Source organism: Capricornis sumatraensis, chromosome 1, assembly GCF_032405125.1.
Source record: "Capricornis sumatraensis isolate serow.1 chromosome 1, serow.2, whole genome shotgun sequence".
Classification (NCBI taxonomy): Eukaryota; Metazoa; Chordata; class Mammalia; order Artiodactyla; family Bovidae; genus Capricornis; species Capricornis sumatraensis.
Window position 1 is genome coordinate 96,938,700 of NC_091069.1, and position 22,859 is coordinate 96,961,558.

Genomic DNA, 22,859 nt, shown 5'->3' on the forward strand with positions numbered 1-22,859 from the left:
TCCTCTGTCCATGGGATTTTCCAGGCAAGAGTACTGGAGTGTGGTGCCATTGCCTTCTCCACTGGACAACCAGGCAAGTTCCTCAACATAGCTCTTTGAAACCACCCATTCTGTGCCTGAGGGCTTCCCAGGTGGTGCTAGTGGTAAAAAATAATAAAAAATAAAACAACCCGCCTGCCAGTGCAGGAGACGCAGGTTCACTCACTGTGTCTGGAAGATTCCCTGGAGGAGGAGGTGGCAACCCACTCCAGTACTCTTATCTGGAGAATTCCATGGACAGAGAAGCCTGGCGGACTACAGTCGGTGGGGTCCCAAAGAGACGGACGTGACTGAAGTGACTTAGCATAGCACACAGCACATTCTGTGCCTTAGACCAGGGCCTGTTTATAGAGGGGGCAGACCCTCTCCGCTCTGGTCTCTGCATCTAGAAAAGAAAGTTTCAGAGGGTGGGGCCCCTCTGTACCATGACCCCTGGAGCTCAGGGGGAGGGGAGGTCCCTTATCATTACACATGAAGGAGTCTTTGGGCCTAGAAAAGAAAACAACAGTCTCAAAGGCCCTTGCTGAATCATCTAACTTCAGAGAAAACAAAACAGAACTTTAGGTCCCGCCCTGATGCTCCAAGCCGGTTGCATCTATCTGGGACTTATCACCCCCTGTCCAGAACCCTTCCACACCCTACACCTGCCCAGAAGACTTCTCACCCCCTGTCCGGAAACCTTCCACCCCCTACACCTGCACAGAAGACTTATCACCCCCTGCCCAACTACAAATGCCATCTTAACTAAAGAATACCCAAAACACCCCGCCTGATTAATATTTCCCTGATCGCTTCCACAAACCTCCCTAAAAATATGGAGCCTCCCTGATCCCTCTCTGCGCTCAGCCTGGTCATTAGGCCGACTGTCACCCCTCCTTGCCTGAATAAAGGTAACCTACTTCTGTTGAGGTCGTCTTTCCTCTTTCTGCCTCAGCCTGAACTATACCTTACAACACACAGCAGTGAAATGTGCTCTACCCACACAGGTGTGGAGATCAAACACGTAAAAGAGGAAGTTGTCATCAGGCATAAAAATCCTACAAATAAAAGGCACAAGGTGCCTTCGTCCTGTCCTGTCATGAGAGCATGAGTGCAGATGTTAAGTCGATGGTGTGACCTGTGCTGTGGGTGTCCTCTATCACCCCCGTTACATACACGCTCTTACATGCCAACTGATCTTTCTCGTAGTGTTTTTGTTTTCTTTCCTCCCTCCTGCTGACTTACCTACCTTTGCCTTGGTGGGAGCTCTGGGGGCCCTCTCAATCTTGCTACATCACATGGTCGGCATCAACATGAAGAAGAGCTGCTGAGTGCTATGGAGGTCTTTCCAGAGGCTGGGGAGACCCTGAGGAATTCCATAATTCTAAAATAAATGTGGTTCCTTAATGCAGGGGTGCAGCAAGCTCTCTTCTCATTCTCAGAAATTTAGATTTTAAAGGAAGTTAAAGTTCTTATTATGCAAGCAATATGAGAGCACTGTAAACAATTTAGAGATGGTGCATAAGCCAAAGAAGACAGTAAAATCAGTCATAATTCCACCATCCAGACGTAGCATGTTTTCTCATCCAGTGGACATCCTTTCAGAAGCGGGTGGACAAGTGAATGCAGTCCGTTACAGCAAAAACCCCATGTTCCCCTTCAAGTGGCTGCTTGCTTAGTACCGGTGATCGTATGCTGTTTCTACATCATTAAACCCTCTTCCACAGCCTGGCTGCAGTTTGCCATGTGTTTCCTTTATGGACTTACTTTTCCTTGTATAACCAGCCCTCTGTTTTTAGTGATTCAGGTTGCTTCCAGCTTTTCCCAATTATGAAATGAACTGCAAGAAATGTCCCCTTAGGACTCTCCTGGCAGTCTAGTAATTAAGATACATGCTTTCCAATGCAGGAGGTGCAGGTTTGATCCCTAATAAGGTGGGGCTAAGGTACCACATGTCTTGCAGCCAAAAAAATCAAAACATAAAACAGAGGCAATATTGTAATGAATTCAACAAAGACTTTAAAATATGTGTGCTTGCATGCTAAGTCACTTCAGTCATGTCCTCCCTTGTACAACCTATGGACTATAGCCCACCAGCCTCTTCTGGTCCTGGTTTTTCCAGGCAAGAATACTGGAGTGGGCTGCAATGCCCTCCTCCAGTGAATCTTCCCCACCCAGGGACTGAACCCTAGTCTCCTGCATTTCCTGCATTGGCAGGCAGATTCTTTACTACAAGTACCACCTGAGAAACTTAACTTTAAAAATGGCCCACATCAAACAATATTTTTAAAAGAAAGCAGTGTCCTCTCCGCTGCGTCTCTGTTCACATCCGTGGCTCCCTTCTTAGAATAAACTCCCTGACCTGGGAACCCTGCCCTCACACAGACGGCAGTCCCCGGATGAAATGCTTTTAGGAAGAAATTCAATCAGTAAGAGATTTAGGGATGAACCAGACATGGCTGCTCTCCCCAGTTAATCTTCTCCCTTCTCTTCCAGCATACTATTTTGAAAGACTCTCATAAGATTTCATTTTCTTTAGAGAAAATGACTCGAGGCTCCATTAGCCTGGGGTGGAGAGGTTGGGGCCAGGATATTCCGTAAATGTATCCAAGCTTCCCGGACGCCCGGGATTGATTAGACCCATCCCTGGTCTTCCCAGAATCTTCACCCAAACAAACGCCCTTAAAGCTAGGGATGGAGTGGCAGGGGGATGGGGAGTGATCAGCTGAAAACCCGTGGTGACCACAGACGGCTGTGTGTGCCCAGGGAGCTGCCTCCGGCTCCTGGGTCTCAGCGACACCCCCCCAGCGGCTCACTGCCTGGGGGCCTCGGAGGCTCTGCCACCTTTTGGACATGGGGAGATTGCTTCCTGGTGCCCTGGTTCTCCTGCCCCTCCCACTGCATCAGTACGTGCCAGGCCTGGGATGTCCTTGAGGCTGGAGGGCCAGATGGGGAGCTGGCAGTCCCTCTCATCTAGGGGCTGAGGCTCCTTTAATTTGCATACCTTAAAAGGCTTGCAGGAGCCAGGGACTGTGTTCTTATCTCCTGTGCGCTGGACCGGCCTTATTTATAGCCCAGCTGGCTGGCTGCTGCCTGCACATTGGGGCGAACCCACAGGCGGGTGGCCCCTGGCTCTTGTCACCCACCCTGGTCGGGCTGGAAGGCAGAAACAAGACAGGTAAGGTGCCCAGTTCTCTCCTCTGTCCCCTCCCTCACAATCCTTCCTCCGTGGATGCACAGCCTACACCCTGGCAGTGCAGGGGTGTGTCCCAACCCGGGGAGGGAGATTGCTGGCCCTGTGGACTGCAGACCCCAAGCAGGGACCCCGAGGATAGGGAGGGGGAGCTGGCTCCCCTGCAGCAAAGCTCCAGCTGTTCCCAGAGCCACAGGAGGGACCCGCAGAGAACACGAGAGCACCACTGTGCCTCTTGCATTTTACTGTCTCTCAGTGAGAATCAGGAATTTGCACTGAGTTTTGAACACCAGAAATCTAAAAAAAAAGGGGGGGAGTGGGAGGAAGAAAAAGAAAAAAAATTATTAAATCAACATTGAAAGGGGGAAAAACTACAGTGCCCTCGAGCTGTTTCTCCCTGACAGTATTTCCGGATGGCCTGGGGTAGAAAGGTCAGTTACTGATGAGTCTGATTATGCTGGGGAAGGGTGTGTATGAAAGATGACTGGTTATGGCTGATGGTTCAAAATTACAGATCACTGTGGTATGCTTTCAAAAGGAAATACATTAATAACTTACTAATTTCTAGAGTGGGATACAGGCAAAAGGCATAGTACTTCAGTTCAGTTAAATCACTCAGTCGTGTCCGACTCTTTGCGACCCCATGAATTGCAGCATGCCAGGCCTCCCTGTTCATCACCAACTCCCAGAGTTCACTCAGACTCACATCCATTGAGTCAGTGATGCCATCCAGCCATCTCATCCTCGGTCGTCCCCTTCTCCTCCTGCCCCTAATCCCTCCCAGCATTAGAGTCTTTTCCAATGAATCAACTCTTCGCATGAGGTGGCCAAACTATTGAAGTTTCAGCTTTAACATCATTCCTTCCAAAGAAATCCCAGGGCTGATCTCCTTTAGGATGGACTGGTTAGATCTCCTTGCAGTCCAAGGGACTCTCAAGAGTCTTCTCCAGTACCACGGTTCAAACACATCATAGTACTTAGTAATGCTCTAATGTTCAGGCCAACTGCAGGATAATGTTAATACTGATAGAATGGCACATACCTGATAAAAGTTATAACAGGTATAAACATCCTCGAGCCAGACCCTGAGCAGGGCATTTGATCAAGTCCAACCTAAGCAGAAAAAGAACTGGGCTCAGTTATTTAAAAATAATTCTGAGGTCAAAAGAGAAATGGATATCTGTGTTATTGGGCTAATGCTACTTTATCTCATGTGAAAAGTGAAAGTGTTAGTCACTCAGTCGTGCCCTACTCTACGTGACCCCGTGGTCTGTAGCCCACCAGGCTCCTCTGTCCATGGGATTTCCCAGGCAAGAATACTGGAGTGGGAATAGTGCTATTCCGTCCTCCAGGGGATCTTCCCAGCCCAGGGATCAAACCCTGTACTGCGGGCAGATTCTTTTAGAGTTGTTTGTTTCTTAAGGAATGCTAGAGTCTTGGGTTTATAACAACAAGATGAGTTGTAATAAAGTCGATTATATTTTGGGATCCATTCTATCATAAAAATCTTTTGTTTTTAATGGAGTCGCCAACTAATCAACTCAAATGATTGCACTGTGGGGCCCCTTTTTTAATATTAAGGAAACACTAATGTCACACTCTCATGCAAAGCTGAATACTTTCCCATAAAGTGTACCGTGACTGCTCACTCCTATCTCACCTGTCTTTGAGAACTTTTTGAAAATTTGGATTTTGTCATCCTGTCAGTGTTTCTGATGAGCTGGGGTCCCTGAGGCTGGGCCACACATTTCTCTCTGCTTCCTTCAGCTCCACACAGGCACCTACATGCTTCCTGTTGTTGTTCAGTTGCTAAGTCATGTCTGACTCTGTGACCTTACGGACTGTAGCAGGCTAGGCTCTTCTGTTTCCCACTCTTCCCTGGAGTTTGTTCAAATTCATCCATTGAGTCCATGATGCTATCTAACCATTTAATCCTCTGTCACCCCCTTTCCCTCTTGCCCTCAATCTTTCCCAGCATCAGAGTCTTTTCCAATGAGTTGGCTTTTTGCATCAGGTGGCCAAAGCACTGGAGCTTCAGCATCAGGCCTTCCAGTGAATATTCAAGGTTGATTTCCTTTAGGATCAACTGGTTTGATCTCCTTGCTATCCAAGGGACTCTCAGGAGTACCTAAAATACTCCTGTGTGTGTGCATGCATGCTAAGTCACTTCAGTCATGTCCAGCTCTTTGCAACCCTATGGACTGTAGCCCGCCAGGCTCTTCTGAACATGGGATTCTGCAGGCAAGAACACTGGAGTGGGTTGCCGTACCCTCTTCCAGGGGATCTTCCCAGCCCAGGGATCGAACCCCTGTCTCCCGTGGCCCCTGCCTTGCACACCAATTCTTTACCATTGAGCCCCCTGGGAAGCCCAAAACACTCCTCAGCTCTGTTCAGTTCAGTCGCTCAGTCGTGTCCAACTCTTTGCAACCCCATGAATCGCAGCACGCCAGGCCTCCCTGTCCATCACCAACTCCCGGAGTTCACCCAAACTCATGTCCATCGAGTCAGTGATGCCATCCAGCCATCTCATCCTCTGTCGTCCCCTTCTCCTCCTGCCCCCAATCCCTCCCAGCATCAGAGTCTTTCCCAATGAGTCAACTCTTCGCATCAGGTGGCCAAAGTATTGGAGTTTCAGGTTCAGCATCAGTCCTTCTAATGAACACCCAGGACTGATCTCCTTTAGGATGGACTGGTTGGATCTCCTTGCAGTCCAAGGGACTCTCAAGAGTCTTCTCCAACACCACAGTTCAAAAGCATCGATTCTTCAGCGCTCAGCCTTCTTCACAGTCCAACTCTCCTACTGGTCCCTAACACACCCCATGTTTAAAGATAGATGTCCAAAACGCACCGATTTTAAATTATCTTCTCCTCATTGGAAAAGACCCTGATGCTGGGAAAGTTTGAGAGCAGGAGGAGAAGGGGGTGACAGAGGATGAGATGATTGGATGGAATCACTGACCCAATGGACATGAGTTTGAGCAAACTCCAGGGGATAGTGAAGGACAGGGGAGCCTGACGTGCTGCGGTCCATGGAGTCACAAAGAGTAGGACATGACTGAGCAGCTGAGCAACAACAACGAAGGCTTGGAGACAGATTTCTTTTCTCCTGAATCTTTACCAACTCAAGTGAGCCCCCCTCAAACATCCCCTTCTTTGTACAGGGCTTTGTGCTGTCCTTCAGGCAGGAGCTGAGGAAATGCTTTCCCTCCTGGTCAGCTCTACAAATGAGAGTCTTCATGGAAAAGGGAAAAGGCAACCAAAAAAACACAAAACAAACCACAGCAACCTGTGCCATTTCCCCAAGAAGGAAGGGCTGTGTGGGTAGAGCTCTGGGGGGAGTGAGACCGCACCCTTCCCCTGCAGCGTCTCCCTCCCCACTGCATAATTCACTTTCCTTCTATGCCCCCAAATAAGTTAAAACACGCAGCCTGAAGACCCGGCTCCTTAGGCCTTGTTTCAGGGTCTCTGCAGCTGTGCTGGGCTTCCAGCCTCTTCCTGTAATTTGGGCGGAAGGGCTTGGGGGGCGGTGCAGGGGTGGGGGTTGTGCTCATGGGTTACCCCCACATCAAAGACTGCCTTTTGTGTGACTGCTGGCCAGGGGAAGGGAGAAGACGGAGTGCAGCGCTGAAGGGAGCAAGCCATCTGGGAGGAGAGAGAAACACACTGCCAAGGTATTTTATTTATTTATTTATTTATTTTTTGCCAAGGTGTTTTAATAGATGTGCTGTTCTCGTTCTTGGCCTTGTGTTTCTCATTCTGATTTTAGTTACTCTTGCCTTGAGTCATGGAGCTCTGTTTCTTGGTTTAGGTGACTTAGACGCAATGGCTTTTCCTTTTTTATGACTTCATTCATTTTTGGCTCTTCTCGGTCTTCGTTGCTGCACGGGCATCTCTCTCACTGCGGTGAGCTGGGGCTACGTTTTGTTGTGTTGTGGACATCTCATTGAGGTGACTTCTCTTGTTGCGGAGCACAGGCTCTAGGGCTCATGAGCTTCGGCAACTGTGGCTCCCAGGCTTTAGAGCACAGGCTTAGTCGTTGGGGTGCTTGGGCTTAGTTGCTCCACGGCGTCCCTTCCCAGACCAGGGATCACACCCGTGTCTCCCGCACTGGCAGGCAGATTCTTTACCACCGCGGAAACTTTGCTACTGGTTTTCTATCTCAAAAATGAATATTGACTTTTTCAGGGTGGGGCTGGGGATGGTGGTAAGTGACTAAGACAGAGAGTGCGTCACCTTTCAGAAGGCAGGGAATTCCCTCTCCCTCTTCCTGATGGAACTAGAGAATGTCTATTTCCAAAACCCAGGGGACTTTGACCAATACAGCTGGTAGAACACAGCATCCACAATGGAAGAGCCGATGGTGGGACGGTGGGGCCCTTCTGCTAAAGAGGAAGCAGCCCTCTCCCCGGAGGCGCAGGACCTGGGAACAAGAAGCCCCCCACTGCAGGAATATGGTGGGCACACCCCAAGGCTCAGCAAGCACTTCCCCTCTTCTCCTCTAAAGTGCAGACAGTTATGTTTGTCAAGTGTCATGAAATATGCTTTTGAGATCTTCGAGTGGCTTCTGAATAGCTGACAGTTGAGCTCCTGTGTCCAGTCTTCAGTGAGCTGCCCCATGACCTGTGTTGGAGCGCTATTGCTCTTCCAGGCTTTCCTAGCATCCAGGTCTCAGGAACCACCTGAAAAGTGAAAGTGTCAGTCACTCAGTCATATCCGTGCAACCCCATGAACTGTAGCCTGCCACACTCCTCTATCCATGGTATTCTCCAGGCAAGAATACTGTGGTGGGTTGTCGTTTCCTACTCCAGGGGATCTTCCTGACCCAGAGGCTGAATCTGAGTCTCCTATATGGAAGGCTGAGTCTTTACTGTCTGAGCCACCAAGGAAGCCCAGTTCTGGGAACTGCCTAGTTCTGTGGCAAAATATAGAAGCGTCTTTACTCCTCTGGGGGTGAAGATCAGAGAAGGGGAGGAAAGAGGGGCCCAGGGACACCACTGCCTGGATCTGGCCCATCTGAACTGCAGGTAAAGGGCAAGAAGTGACAGAGAAAAATTAAAGCCCTGCTACGGAAGACCTCACCATAGTTCCCCATCCACCTGGGGAACACAGTGTCTGCTGAATGGAGAAATCACATGAAGAACAGTCAGACTGCAGAAATTTTGGTATCTTGATCAATGCAACCCATAGAATAACTGATCCAATTATTGTCTAAATCAGTCGTCAAATAAAGAGGACACAAGAATCACCCTCAAGACATAATTTGATGGCCATCTTAAACTGCAGACCATATTTAATTTCACTGAGATTTCTTTCATCTGGGGCATTCTGTTGTCAGAGATAAGTCACATCTGTTTGGGCAAAAGGAAATAGGTAGAAAATTTATTTTAATAGTCTTGATGCTTTTAAGTGGCTGCGGACTCGTGTCTAATCTAGAGCTATCATCCTGTAATGAAAAGGTGAATCAAAACATGAGGAGACTGAGAAAAAACATAGTCTGTTGCCCGGGGTTCACGTCTCGGTTTTGCTTCCTCCATGCTCTATCTTCTCTGAGAAGCTGCACTGGCCACGTACGCCGGCCCCAGCCATTCCCACGTGTGTCCGCACATGACCTTCAGCTCTGCATCTACCTTAGCACCAACTTGGGAAAGCAGGGAACTCGTTGTAGTTTGTTATTCTCACCAGGGATGTGCGTGCTCATCATTGTGCTGTGTTGTTACTCAGTCATGTCCACTCTGCGACCCAACGGACTGTAGCCCAGCAGGCTCCTCTGTCCATGGGGTTTCCCAGGCAAGAATACTGGAGTGGGTTGCCATTTCCTCATGCAGGGGATCTTCTGACCCAGAGACTGAACCTGTGTCTCCCGCATCTCCTGCATTGGCAGGTGGATTTTTTACCATTGAGCCACAGGGGAAATTCAGAAGTAAAAATTTATGTTGACAAGTACCTGAGATGGCTATGCAACAGCTCTCTTTTCCAACGATATATCTGTGTGAAGCTGCCCTATACTTTGACTGTAAACACATCTCTCAAAAAATGAAATGTAGAAACAGGTATGAGACCCCCCCAGCCATCCAGCTATCTTCTACTAAGACTAATACATGAAAGAGATTTGCAAAATACTTTTTTTTTTGGCTATACAGTAGGTCCTTCTTGGCTATTTTTTTTTAACTTTTTATTTTATATTGGCTATAGCTGATTAACAATATCATGATAGTTTCAAATGCATAGCAAAGGGACTCAGCCATACATATACATGTATCTATTCTTCCCCCAAACTCCCCTCCCATCCCGGCTGCCACATAACACTGAGCAGAGTTCCCTGTGCTGTTAAGTAGGACTTGCGGGTTATTCATTTTAAATACAGCTGTGTGTACATGCATCGCAAACTCCCTAACTATCCCTCCTCCCCATCTGGAAAGTGAAGTCTTACCATTGAACCACCAGAGAAGTCCCTTTGTAATTTTTAAATGAATTAACTTTTTGTTTCTTCATTTTAATTTTTAATGCAGTAAAAAAAAAAAAAAAAAAAGCTATAGGACTAACTCACAGAAACAAAAGCTCTCCTTTGGCGTCCTGAATAATATTAGAGTGAGTGAAGGGGTTCTGAGAACAAAGGTTGAGGATAACTGGCTTAATTAAACTTGAAATTGATTAAATATGATTGCACACATGGAGTTTCAGCTCCCTTAATGTCCCTCACCTACCCCATCCTGTGAAGCACTTTGTCAGAAGCACATGTTTGGGCTTAAATAATCTAGACAACGGGACTGTACAGGACGTATCCTTATTGCCAGTGACCCCTGCTGCTTCACTTGGGTGAAGACCACAGAGGAATCCTTCAGGGGAGCTGGAATCTCTTGTGCCTCTAGGGAATTTGCTTCGGTGACTATTTTTTGTTGTTGTGCTCTATTTTAGGAACAAAAGTTCATCAACCTTATTTTCCCAACACAGACTAATGTGGTTTTCACAGACAGTTTTTTGTTCTTGCAAACAGATTATTCCACTGCCTATTGTGGAATCACTTTCTTTGTCTCTCTCTTTAAAAAAAAAAATTAGTTATTTTATTTATTTTTGGCTGTGCTGGGTCTTCGCTGCTGCAAGAGCTTTTCTTTAGTTGCAGGGGTTGGGGGTACCCCAGTTGCAGCGACCAGGTTGTCTTTTGGTGGCTTCTCTTGTTGCAGAGCACAGCCTTTAAAGTACAGGCTCAATAGTTGTGGAGCACGGGCTTAGTTGCCCCATGGTATGTGGGATCTTCCCAGATCGGGGATCAAACCTCTCTGTCTCTTGCATTGGCAGGTGGATTCTTTACCACTGAGTCACCAGGGAATCCTTCTTTCTCTCTTTAAACGCATTAATAAATTTTATTCTTTAAAGACTATTTCAATTGTCTTTGCTCTGATTGAAATAACTATTTCAATTCTCTTTGGGCTCTTCCCTGGTGGCTCAGACAGTAAAGCATCTGCTTACAATGCAGGAGACCTGGGATCGATCCCTAGGATGGGAAAATCCCCTGGAGAAGGAAATGGCAAACCACTCCGGAACTCTTGCCTGGAAAACCCCATGGACAGAGGAGCCTGGTAGGCTACAGTCCATGAGGTCGCAAAGAGTCGGACATGACTGAGCAACTTCATGTTCACTTTGCTCTGATAATGGGAATTTTAATTCTATTTTATTGAGTAGATATCAATGAACATGGTTGCAAAATTCAAAAGGTACAAAAGGAGGAATACAGTAAATCCCCTGCAACGAACGAGTTCTAAGAGTGCATTTGTAAGTTCAATTTGCTCCTTAAGTCTGAAGAAGTTAGCCTAGGTACCCAATTAACAAAATCTGCTACAAAATACTGTACTGTAATAGATTCATAATACTTTTCATACAAATAATACATTAAAAAGCAAACACAAAAAAATAAGGGAAGCATCTTTAATCTTATAGTCCAATACCTCTCAAAAAACAGTAGCACCAGTTACATCACTGCTGCCTCTACACTTGTTTCTGGACGTTCTGGGCTTGAAATGAAGATGTCATACTATTGTACTTTATTTGCTGTTCAGTTGCTCAGTCGTGTCTGAGTCTTTGCAACCCCATGGACTACAGCACGCCAGGCTTCCCTGTCCTTCACCATCTCCCAGAGCTTGCTCAAACTCATGTCCATCAAGTCGGTGATGCCATCCAGCCATCTCATTCTCTGTCGTCGCCTTCTCCTCCTGCCCTCAATCTTTCCCAGCATCAGAGTTTTTTCAAATGAGTCAGCTCTTCGCATCAGGTGGCCAAAGTATTGGAGTTTCAGCTTCAACATCAGTCCTGCCAATAAACATTCAGGACTGATTTCCTTTAGGATGGACTAGTTGGATCTCCTTACTGTCCAAGTGTCTATCAAGAGTCTTCTCCAACACCACAGTTCAAAAGAATTAGTTCTTCAGTGCTCAGCCTTCTTTATGGTCCAACTCTCACGTCCATATGTGACTATTGGAAAAACCGTAATTTTGACTAGACAGACTTTTGTCAGCAAGTGATGTCACTGCTTTTTAATATGCTGTCTAGGTTTGTCATGGCATCCAGCCCCATCACCTCATGACAAATAGATGGGGAAACAGTGGAAACAGTGGCTCGCTTTATTTTGGGGGGCTCCAAGATCACTGCAGATGGTGACTGCAGCCATGAAATTAAAAGACACTTACTCCTTGGAAGGAAAGTTATGACCAACGTAGGCAGCATATGAAAAAACAGAGATGTTACTTTGTCAAAAAAGGTCTGTCTAGTCAAAGCTATGTTTTTTCCAGTGGTCATGTATGGATGTGAGAGGTGGACTATAAAGAAAGCTGAGCGCCGAAGAATTGATGCTTTTGAAATGTGTCGGAGAAGACTCTTGAGAGTCCCTTGGACTGCAAGGAGATCCAACCCGTCCATTCTAAAGGAAATCAGTCGTGAGTGTTCTTTGGAAGGACTGATGTTGAAGCTGAAATACTTTGGCCACCTGATGTGAAGGGCTGGCTCATTTGAAAAGACCCCGATGCTGGGAAAGATTGAGGGCAGAAGGAGAAGGTGATGACAGAGGATGAGATGGTTGGATGGCATCACCGACTCAATGGGCATGAGTTTGGGTGGACTCCGGGAGTTGGTGATGGACAAGGAGGCCTGGCGTGCTGTGGTTCATGGGGTTGCAGAGAATCAGACATGACTGAGCAACTGAACTGAACTAAATTTGTCATAGCTTTTCTTCTGAGGAGCAAGAATCTTTTAATTTTATGGCTGCAGGCATGATCTGCAGTGATTTTGAAGCTCAAGAAAATAAAATCTGTCACTGTTTTCATTGTTTCCCCATGTATTTGCCATGAAGTGATGGGGCTGGATGCCATGATTTTAGCACAACCACTTATAGAGGATGCACGCATGTAACAATGTACACCAGACGTGTGAACTAACTTATGTGACTGGACGTGTAAACACATATTCACATCTTTGAAAATTCTCAACTTGAAGGTTGTATGTGGGGGACTTGTAGTGAAAAGTGATTCCTCCCCCATCTCCAGGCTCAGTCTCCTCCACAGAGGCAGCTGTGATCACCAGCTAGAGACTCATTTAACTTGGGAATGACCAGCCCTCTCTGATCTCAGCCTTGAGTGCTCACTGGTGTGTGTTTTGTGTGAGGCCATGTTGACACTGATATCTATAGACCCAAGTGGGCAACCCTCGCCCACAGGATAAAACTCCCTGAGGTTGCAGTTGAGATTTCCACAGCCCGCCTGCACTCCCAGCCTCTTTCCTGGCTGCGTCACGCTTGACGTGCCACGGGGACCTCGGTGCCCCGTTTTTGTCAGCCAGCTGGCCACTTCATGCCCAACTGTCAAGACTCAGAAACAATGATGTCTCCTCCAGAGGTCTTCCCAGGACCATGTCTCGGTCAGTCAGTCAGCTTTCTCCAGAAATAAATCTCCAGGGATTTATTATTGGGGGGAAAAAAATGGCTCATGTGCTTATGAAGCCCGAGAAGTCCCCAGCCCCGAAGAGTGAATTGACAGATTATACCCCAAGAGAGCCTGTGTTTCAGGTCTAGTACAAAAGCAAGATGAATACTGATGCCCCAGCTTGAAAGGCATCACGCAATAAGAACTGCCTCCTCCTCAGGAAGAGGCAGCCTTTGTGTTCTCTGCAGACCTTCAGTCGGTCTGATGGTATCTAACAGTAGGATGGGATCTATCCCCCATAGGGAGGGCAAACTGATTAACTCTACGAGTTCCTATACTCGTCGCATCCAAAACCCCCCAGAATAATGTTTAACTGACTATCTGGGCAGCCTGTGGTCCCACCAACTTGACACATGAAATTAGTTGGGCTAAGGGCCTTTTGTATTCTCATGACTTTCTATGAATGCACTTTGCTGTAATTTTTCTTAACCATCTTTGCTTATAAGTGTACACTGTAGTAGTGTTAGAAATATTCACATTGTTGTACAACAAAGCTGCAGAACATTTTCTTCTTGCAAAACTGAAACCCTATATTCATTAAACAGCTCCCTGTCCTCTTCTCTCCCCAACCCCCGACATCTACCATCTACTTCCTGCCTCTACAAATTTGAATATTGTAGATCCCTCCTATAAATAGAATCATTCAGCATTTGTCCTTTTGTGACTGGCTTATTTCACCGAGCATAATGTTCTTAAGGTCATCCCCAGTGGATCAGTGGTAAAGAATCCTCCTGTTAGTGCAGGAGATGCAGGAGACACAGGTTCGGTCCCTGGCTCGGGAAGATCCCCTGGAGGAGGAAATGGCAACCTCCTCCAGTATTCTTGCCTGGGACAGCCCATAAACAGAGGAGCCTGGCGGGCTGCACTCCATGGGGTTGCAGAGAGTCGGACAGGAGTGAGCACACACGTCTGCACAGCAACGTCCTCAAGGGTCATCTGTGTTTTAGCTTTTGATGAATGGAATTCTCTTCCTTTTCAAGACTGCATAATCTTCCGCTGTTTGTATAGACCATATTTGGTTTAGGTATTCATCTACTGGTGAATACTCAGAGGAGGAAATGGCAACCACTCCAGTATTCTTGCCTGGAAAATGCCATGGACAGAGGAGCCTGGCTGGCTACAGTGCACGGGGTCAGCAAAGAGACACAGCTGAGCCACTGAGCACTGTGAATCTTTGAGTTGCTCCCATGTCTCGGCTGTTGGGAACTCTGCTGCTATAAACACACAAGTGTTTCTTTAGACTCTGCTTTAGACTCTTTTGAATATATACCCAGGGGTGGGATACGCTTCCTGTATCTTGACCCAGATGGGATTGTATCGGGATTTCATCTCTACCGTGCTGGCACCCTCCCTTCCAGTTGCGCTGGACTTTGGGCTCTGGGAGCGATAGCCCGGGCTTTATTCATCTCAGTGGCTTGCTCAGGATGACTCACTCGGCAAACAACAAGTTCATGCTCAATCACTTCCTCTTGCCTCCCCCCACCTTCAACCCAATGGCTCTGAGAAGGATGTCATCTGAGCTTTTAATATCGAAGCAGCGCCAAATTCCAGGACCCTTCACAAATTTTTGAACAGTCGTTCACAAGCCGAACCAGGCAGGAGTCAGCTTGTCCTCTTGGCAGAGGAGAGAGCTGAGCTGCATTATCTGCTCATTGGAAAAGCACAGCGGGGCACTTCCAGGCGGCTCCGGACCCCGAGGGAGGCCAGACGGAACTGGAATGCTGCAGGTAGATCTTTCACCCCCTCTCTGCCTCCTCTTTCTGGGGCGAAGAGTCCTCCATAGGCACTTCAAAAATAGTATCACATGATTTACTAGCTTCCTAAATAGGTCTCTGTAAAAGCAGACCCAGTGCGAACTAACCTGGTTAGTCCTGAGCACAACTGTATTAACCTTTTCGTTCAACAAAGATGTAAGTCACCATGGACTTGAGGCCACTCCAAGCTGGTAGAGGCCCTCTCTCTTTCCTCAGCTGCTCTCCCACTGGGCTTACAGTGTCCTGGCCTCACTTGGAAAGGCTGGAGCTGAGTGTGATGCTAAGATGTAGGGAGATTTGATGCTAAGATGTAACTTCAGCTTTGTCCTCCGATTGGTTTGTGATTATTCAGTCACTAAGTTGCGTCCGACTCTTTGTGACCCCAAGGACTGCAGCACACCAGGCTTCCCTGGTGTGCTGCTCAAATATCTCCTGGAGTTTGCTCAAATTCATGCCTGCTGAGTCAGTGAGACTATCTAACCATCTCGTCCTCAGAAACCACCCTGATTTCCAGACATCGCTTGTGAACAGTGGTCTTATTTGCCCTCAGAAATGAAGCAGCCATGGGACTTCCCTGGTGCTCAAGTGGCTAAGACTTCGCCTTCCAGTGCAGGGGTTGCTGGTTCGATCCCTGGTTAGGGAGCTAGATCCCACGTCTCGAAGCAATATTGTAACAAACTCAACAAAGGCTTTAAAAATGGTCCACATTAAAAGAAAAAAAAAAAGTCTTAAAAAAAATGAAGCCGCTAAAGCAGCCCTCTCCCACTTCCCCAGTGGAAGCTTCCTTTCACTTGCTCTTGCCACCTTCCCACCTTCCTTCCCTCACTTCTGTCTGTCTGTCTTGCCAGCACTGTCCCTTCATGCATCCATCGCAGCAGGCCCCTGCAGCCCCTTCACTGGGTCCCAAAGCTTTTCCTGCCACTACATCCAGCTGCTTCCTGGCCCCACCAGGAGGGACCCCACAGTCACCCTGGCCACCACGGACTCCCACCCTTTCTCGGCTCCCCTGCATCCCCTTGACTGCAAGGCCCACCTCACACCGCCTCCCCTCCTGGAGTTTCAGGCAGAAAGGAATCCTCCCAGACCCTGAATCTGAATCCACAGCCATCTCACCTTCCTCTGCCAAACAGGCATCACAACGGCCATCAAAAATAAGTAAATAAATGAAAAGGAGCAAGAAAGAAAAGAAAACATGTTGAACGGTGATGGTGAATCAGGGATATCAAGTGGACATCCATTGACTCTGAGTGTTTCCTTCAACTGCTTGCAGCAGGTCCTGGGGACTCGAGGGACCCAATATCCATGTAGGGAACTAGATGTACCACCAAAAACAGGGAGGAAGATGGAGTTGAGCCCATGCAAGTTTAAAGAGGTCAGGGAGCCTGTGTATGGCAAGGCCACCTGCCAGGTGGAAAGAGAACTTCAACTGCTGTGAAGAAGGGGAAACAAAGAGAGGAAGGAAGAAAGGAGGAAAAGAAGGAAGGAAGGAAGGAAGAGACAGAGAGAGGGAGGGAAGCACCTTGAATGCTAGGACAGTGAGATGAACGTTTGCACGCCTGACAGTGACTTGCCCCTGGCCCATCCCTGCAGGAGGCGTGTGACCAATCCTGTGCAATTATAGGGTAATTGCTCAGCATCTAACTGGACAGAAGTTTCCAAAAATATTTATGCAGTAAGGTTGGACCAGAATTTTAAAAGAAGTTTTGGGGGACAAAGAGTCCCTTCAAGGAGAGGCTGAAGGTCAGATGTTTTAGAAAATCTTTTCCTAGTTTTTGAACAGTCTACTGTTGCAATGATGTAGAAGGAAGCCTGGCTGTTTCTGGAAGCCCTGCCATGGCTCTGAGGTCTGGAGTCAAAGCACTTTCTGAAAGAGGCGGAAATTAGTCCTTAACTTGTTTTATTTAGAAGAACAGAAATCAACTTAAAATACAATTCTTTGTTATATTCAAATTTGCATGGTGGTGAAGAACCACTCATGGGAGACATTACAGAAATCTTTCAGTTATTGATTAGCCATGAAAATGGGTTGAAGAAAAACTAGATTAACCCTTTAAGGTAAGAAGTGAGTGGTACATTCTTTGTCTCACAGGTCAGATAGGGTTGAGGGTGTCTCTCGTTCAGTCGCTCAGTCGTGTCTGACTCTTTGCAACCCCATGGATTGCAGCACGCCAGGCTTCCCTGTCCTTCACTATCTCCTGAAGTTTGCCCAAGTTCATGTGCATCGAGCTGGTGATGCCATCCTGCCGTTGCATCATCTGTCGCCCCTTTCTCCTCCTGCCCTCAATCTTTCCCAGCATCAGGGTCTTTTCCAGTGAAGGTCTCTTGCCTGTGGTCATATACACATATCCTCCATCAGAGCTCCTGGCTTGGAGCCCTGCTCATGCCCACCCACCTCCGCCCCCCAGGGCCTGGCACCAGGCTCTTCCTGGCTAGGCCACAGATTTTCTGTTAATGATCCTGATCTAGGCGGAAGTAGTACAAAAGAACTTTGGGATTTTAAAGTTGCAGTGTTGACTCATAAAGTTATTTCACAAAGAACAATTGTGATTTCAGTGTGGTTTAAAACTGACATTCTGAGAAACAAGTGAGGCATGAAGGGCCCCCTTGGCAGGGATGCTAAAAAGGATCATCAGAGGCTGCAGGTAGAGTGCTTTGGGGGACCCTGACATGGTGCCTTTAAAACAGGGTTTTGCCAGGTTTGCACAGACCTGGGACATGTATATATCCTTTAAATAGATTTTAGACTTACAGACACATGGGGGAAAAAAATTGCTGGCAAGTAGAGAGGTAAATCAGGGCTTCCCAGGTGGGTAAAGATTCTGCCTACCAGTGCAGTAGGCATAAGAGACACGGGTTCAATCCCTGGGTTGGGAAGATCTCCTGGAGGAGGGCAGGCAGCCCAGTCCAATATTCTTGCCTGGAGAATTCCATGGATAGAGGAATCTGTGGTGGGTCCATAGAGTTGCAAACAGTCAGACATGACTGAATCAACGGAGCACAGCATGCAGAGAGGTGAATGGATCGCTGGAATCAGAGAAGAAATGATCCCAAAGGAAAAGAAAGAAGCAGAGTTCTTCTGGGCCTAGAGTACAAATAGCTTCATCCATCACAACCCAGCATTTCCTGCTCTGAGGCAGACCCAGAGGAGCCGTGGAACTACAGCCTCCTCTCACTGGATGTTAAGCCTCAGACAGAGCTGTTCCTCCTGACTTAGCAAGGCTCCTGGGGACTTGTGTCAGCTGCTCAGACATTCAGGAACCAACCAACGATGCAAAGTTCGATCCTGGCACCACTTGTGGATCCAAGTCAGACATGTCTGGGGGCTTTACGCAAGCAGTCCCCAACCTTTTTGGCATCAGGGACCGATTTCATGGAAGACAGTCTTGCCATGGACATCCAGGGTGAGGTTGGGGACCCTGCTTTACATACTGACTGTTTGCACCCAGGAAGTCAGTTTATGGAAAGGGGAGTGTGAAGAAATGGGATGTGGAAACGCAAGCATCTTTCTTCCTAGCCAGAGGGTGGTTAGGAAGGGGTAGGGGCGGTGTCTATCTTTTATGCCCACCTATGCTGTATGCCAGCCCCATCCAGACTCTTTGAAACTCCCTGGACTGCAGCCCCTCAGGCTCGTCTGTCCAGGAGATTTCCCAGGAAAGAATACTGGAGTGGGATCCTCCAGGGGATCTTCCTGACCCAGGGATCAATCCCGAATCTCCTGCGTTGGCATGTGGATTCTTTACCAAGGAGCCACCTGGGAGAGCTGAGCTTTTTCTGACTGACTGCCAGGCACAGGAACAACATGGGTCCTTCAGGAGGGAGATATGTGGAACCGCTGTAACCTGACCAGGTTCCTTCCATTTGCTCCACCAGCTCAGGGGCACTGGCAGTGTGCCACCCTGCCTGTGGAGCCAGGTCCCGGAGAGGGTTTCCTGTGATTTCAAGAAGAGGGAGCACCAGTGCCCTGAACGGCCGGCCACAGGCCCTGCCTCCTGAGTCTGCTCCCGTCCTCTCCCTCCTCCCCACTCCTCCCTTCTCCCCTCCCCTCCCCTCTTGGGAGCATGGCCAGCCTTTAGTTCTGAGACACTTACTCCCTGTCCAACCACGAGGCAATTACAGATGATTACCTCTGAATCAGGGGCAGATCATCCACGGGCTTCCTGCCCCGGGTTGCCGTGGGTGGAACCAACTGCCAGTGAGAAATATCTCTTTAATCTACTCTGAAGATCTCTGTTGAGATGGTGGTTTAGGGTGACTAACCCTCTCCTTCTGGTGGGGGTGACGGTGGGGGTGCCACAGAGGTCTGCAGTGGGCCCACTCTCTGGGAAGCTGGCCCTCCTCCAGGGGTCAGGAGGAGAGAGCTCAGCTTCAGCGTTTGCATCACCGAGACGCATCTGGAACTTCTTGCCTGTACGGGTTGCATCTTGTACTTCCTTCACAAGCCGTGCCTACCGGCCGAAGTGGTGCTTGCACCTGGATCCGAATCCCTGGGCCTGGTCTGCGATTAGTCAATGCTCCCCGCCCCCCACAGAAGTCTCTGGTAAATTACTGAGTCCAGAGATAGGAGTCCTCGGTGAGTGTTTCACCTCAAAGCACGAGCAGTCGTCGGGATCGCTGGAGGCTTGTTCAAACAGAACCCACCTGAGAAGTTTTCTTTCACCAAGTTTCCAGTGATCCTGATGCTTCTGGTTCCAGATCACCCAGAGGACCACTGGCTGGGCTTCCCTGCTGGCTCAGCAGTAGAGAGCCTGCTTCCCAATGCAGAAGACGCGGGTTTGATTCCTGGGTCAGGAAGACTCCCTGGAGAATCCCTGGACAGTGGAGCCTGGCGGGCTGCAGTCTATGGGGTTGCAAAGAGTTAGACACGACTGAACGACTTAACAACAGCCCCACGAAGCCTTCCCTTTCCTTCGCGTTCCTTGCTGTGCCTCCCAAAGCTCTGCAGTGTTGACTGGGGCAGGACTTCAGGAGAAGCGAAATAAACCCGAGAAAAGCTGAATGACCCATCCGCATTGCCACAGAATCCCTCTCCCAGGAAAGGGAATTTCTTAATTTTGTCCTTCTATGCACTCAACTCAGATCTATAGCAGAGAATTGCTCTCTCAAAAAGATAGTCTTTTATCTTGAAAGCAGGATCTAAACTGTTGTCCTTCCTTCCAACAAGAATGAAGTCTGTTTCCTGATTTTTGTTTATGGAGATACAATTGACATATAACCTTATATTACTTTCAGCGTGATTTGACATTGGCATATATTGTAAAGTGATGACCACAGTAAGCTAACATCCCTTGCCTCACATTTTTCCTTGTAAACAGAACTTCTAAGTTTCTGTCTACAAGAATTTTTAAGTCCCTACATCTCTTGCGTGCACTGTGTTACGTTCAAGTATACCACACCGCGTTGTTAACCACGGTCACCGTGCTGTACATCAGATCTCCAGGACTTATTTATCTCACACAGTAAGTCCCCTACATACAAACCTTCAAGTTATGAACTTCCAAAGGTGTGAACGTGTGTTCACAGTCCAGTCACGTAACTTGGCTTGCACGCCTGGCATATGTTGTCCTGCTCTTGCATCCTCTCAAGTGGTTGTGCTTTTGTGCACTTCACTGTTTGGTACTGTACGGAGAAGGCAATGGCACCCCACTCCAGTACTCCTGCCTGGAAAATCCCATGGACGGAGGAGCCTGGTAGGCTGCAGTCCATGGGGTCGCTGAGGTTCGGACATGACTGAGCGACTTCACTTTCACTTTTCACTTCCCTGCATTGGAGAAGGAAATGGCAACCCACTCCAGTGTTCTTGCCTGGAGTGTCCCAGGGATGGGGGAGCCTGGTGGGCTGCCGTCTATGGGGTCGCACAGAGTCGGACACGACTGAAGTGACTTAGCAGAGAACAGTAGTACAGTGTCTTTATTTGAAGGCCAGGATGTCTGGAAGCAAGCGTCAAAGCCGTGGTGATGTAGCTGGTACTACTGTACTTTTCGAAGTACTAAACCATAAGATGGAAAATGCTTCTATTTTGTGTTTTTCATGTATTATTTGTGTGAAGAGTATTACAAACCTACTACAGGACAGTACTCTATAGCTGATTATGTTCGTGGATACCTAGGCTAACTTTGTTGACTTAGAAACAAACTGGACGTATGAATGTGCTCTCAGAACGGAATTAGTTCATATGTTGAGAACTTACTGTAACTGAAAAAAACATGTACCATTTAACCACCTGCACATTCCCTTCTTATCCTGGAGTCGTCTCTCCTTTATCCGTGGAGTAAAAGCTAGCGTTTACTGAGGGCCTACTATGTGCCAAGTATGTGCTACTGGCAAGTGGTTCATGTGTCCGTGTCAAGGGGTCTTCCCAACAGTTTTGCAGATAATATGTCATCGGTCTGTCTTACACATGAGCAAACTGAGGGTTAGGGTTTTGTGTTTGCTTGGGGCTACAGAGCCGGTCACAGGTAGGACAGGGCTTCAAAGTGGGGTCTGATGCCAGTGGTCTGTTCTCTATAATATTCCATTGGCTATACTATGAACTAACAAATTACAAAATGAGAGATGTCACATATTACAATTCTTCTATGATCCATCCATTAATTCAAGTTCTTTATTTAGTAAGCATCTACCCTGTGCCATGTGTTACAGTCAGGTCCTGGGAATACAGCTGGCCCCCTGTCAAAGGGTTCAGCATCTGAAAATTCAACCAACCTCAGATGGTAAATACTTAAAAATAAAGAAAGAAAATCTCAGAAAGTTCCCAAAAGTGAAACCTGGATTTGCCAGGCTGGTAACTAGTTACATGGCATTTACAACTAGTTACATAGTCTTTGTATTATAAATAATCTTGTTGTTGTTACAGTTGCTAAGTCATGGCCAGCTCTTTGGCAACCCATGGACTGCAGCACGCCAGGCTCCTCTGTCCGTGGGATTCTCCAGGCAAGAAAACTGGAGCGGGTTACCATTTCCTTCTCCAGGGGATCTTCCCCACCCAGGGGGAAGAATGAACCTGTGTCTCCTGCATTGGCAGGTGGATTCTTTACCACGGAGCCACCTGGGAAGCCCTGTTAAGTAACCCGGGGATGATTTAAAGTATACAGGAGGATATAAGCATTTTATATAAGGAACTTGAGCATCCTTGGATTCTGGAGTCCTAAGAGATCATGGAACCAATATCCTCCGACATGGATAAAACAACTGTACAATGATGTACTGCTGTAGCCGCGAGTTCCGGAAAACAAACTCACTCAGAAGGACAATGCAGACAGCGGAGTGCAGTCTATTACACCGGCGGGCCCAAGGCAGAGTCTCCTCTCAGCCAAGGACCCCCACCAGTTTTTGTGCAAATCTTATATACCTTAAGTGTACCTGCCCAAACCCACCTCCCCAAATTCCCTGAAACTAGTCTGAACAAAGGAAAAGAAAGATACAGTCAAAGTTAACCCGTGATTCATATGCCTTAAGCCTAGGTAGTTAACAGTGGACAGTTATCAATAGGCCTGTGGTCATACCCCAATAAGCATAATAGAATGTATGATTCTATTCGGTTCCACAGATAATTAGGCTATTCTTTTAGGCGACTGGAGAGTCTAGGTATGAGCCCTGGGGCTCTTCCTTCCGGGGGCTCTGGTTTTCCAGTTGGTATGTTGTTTCCATAGATACTGAGCATATAGCTCAAAGTCCACAGTCTGGCCCAAGAGGCAGTCCTGCTTTCAAGATAGAGCCTGTTCTGTCTGTTTCCTCTTTCAATGCAAGAGAGAATTTCACAAAATAGTTTCCCAGAATGCCTGGTGAAATTTTATTTTTTAGTAGTTTGTCCTCTGGTTCAAGTTGTTCAGAAAAGTACCTCTATCATTAGGCCCAGAATGCATTCCTCCGTCTTCAATTTGTTTTCTGTCAAAACACGTCTGAGTTTCTAAAAACTCAGTTTGATAA

At 47.6% G+C, this 22,859-nt stretch overlaps 1 protein-coding gene across 3 annotated transcripts in view; it reads left to right on the top strand.

Moving 5' to 3' along the window:
- Positions 1-3,083: 3,083 nt before the first annotated feature.
- The window catches only part of FHL2 (four and a half LIM domains 2), a 47,593-nt gene continuing 27,817 nt past the window's right edge, over positions 3,084-22,859 (top strand). Inside the window, exons 1-2 of one of the 3 annotated variants that reach the window (XM_068973303.1) lie at positions 3,155-3,196; positions 6,810-6,882. The gene's annotated coding sequence lies outside the window, so the exon portion shown is untranslated. Of the gene's footprint in view, positions 3,197-6,809; positions 6,883-14,692; positions 14,907-22,859 lie in introns of those variants that run through there. The other 2 variants (XM_068973271.1, XM_068973292.1) reach the window with 2 other exon arrangements.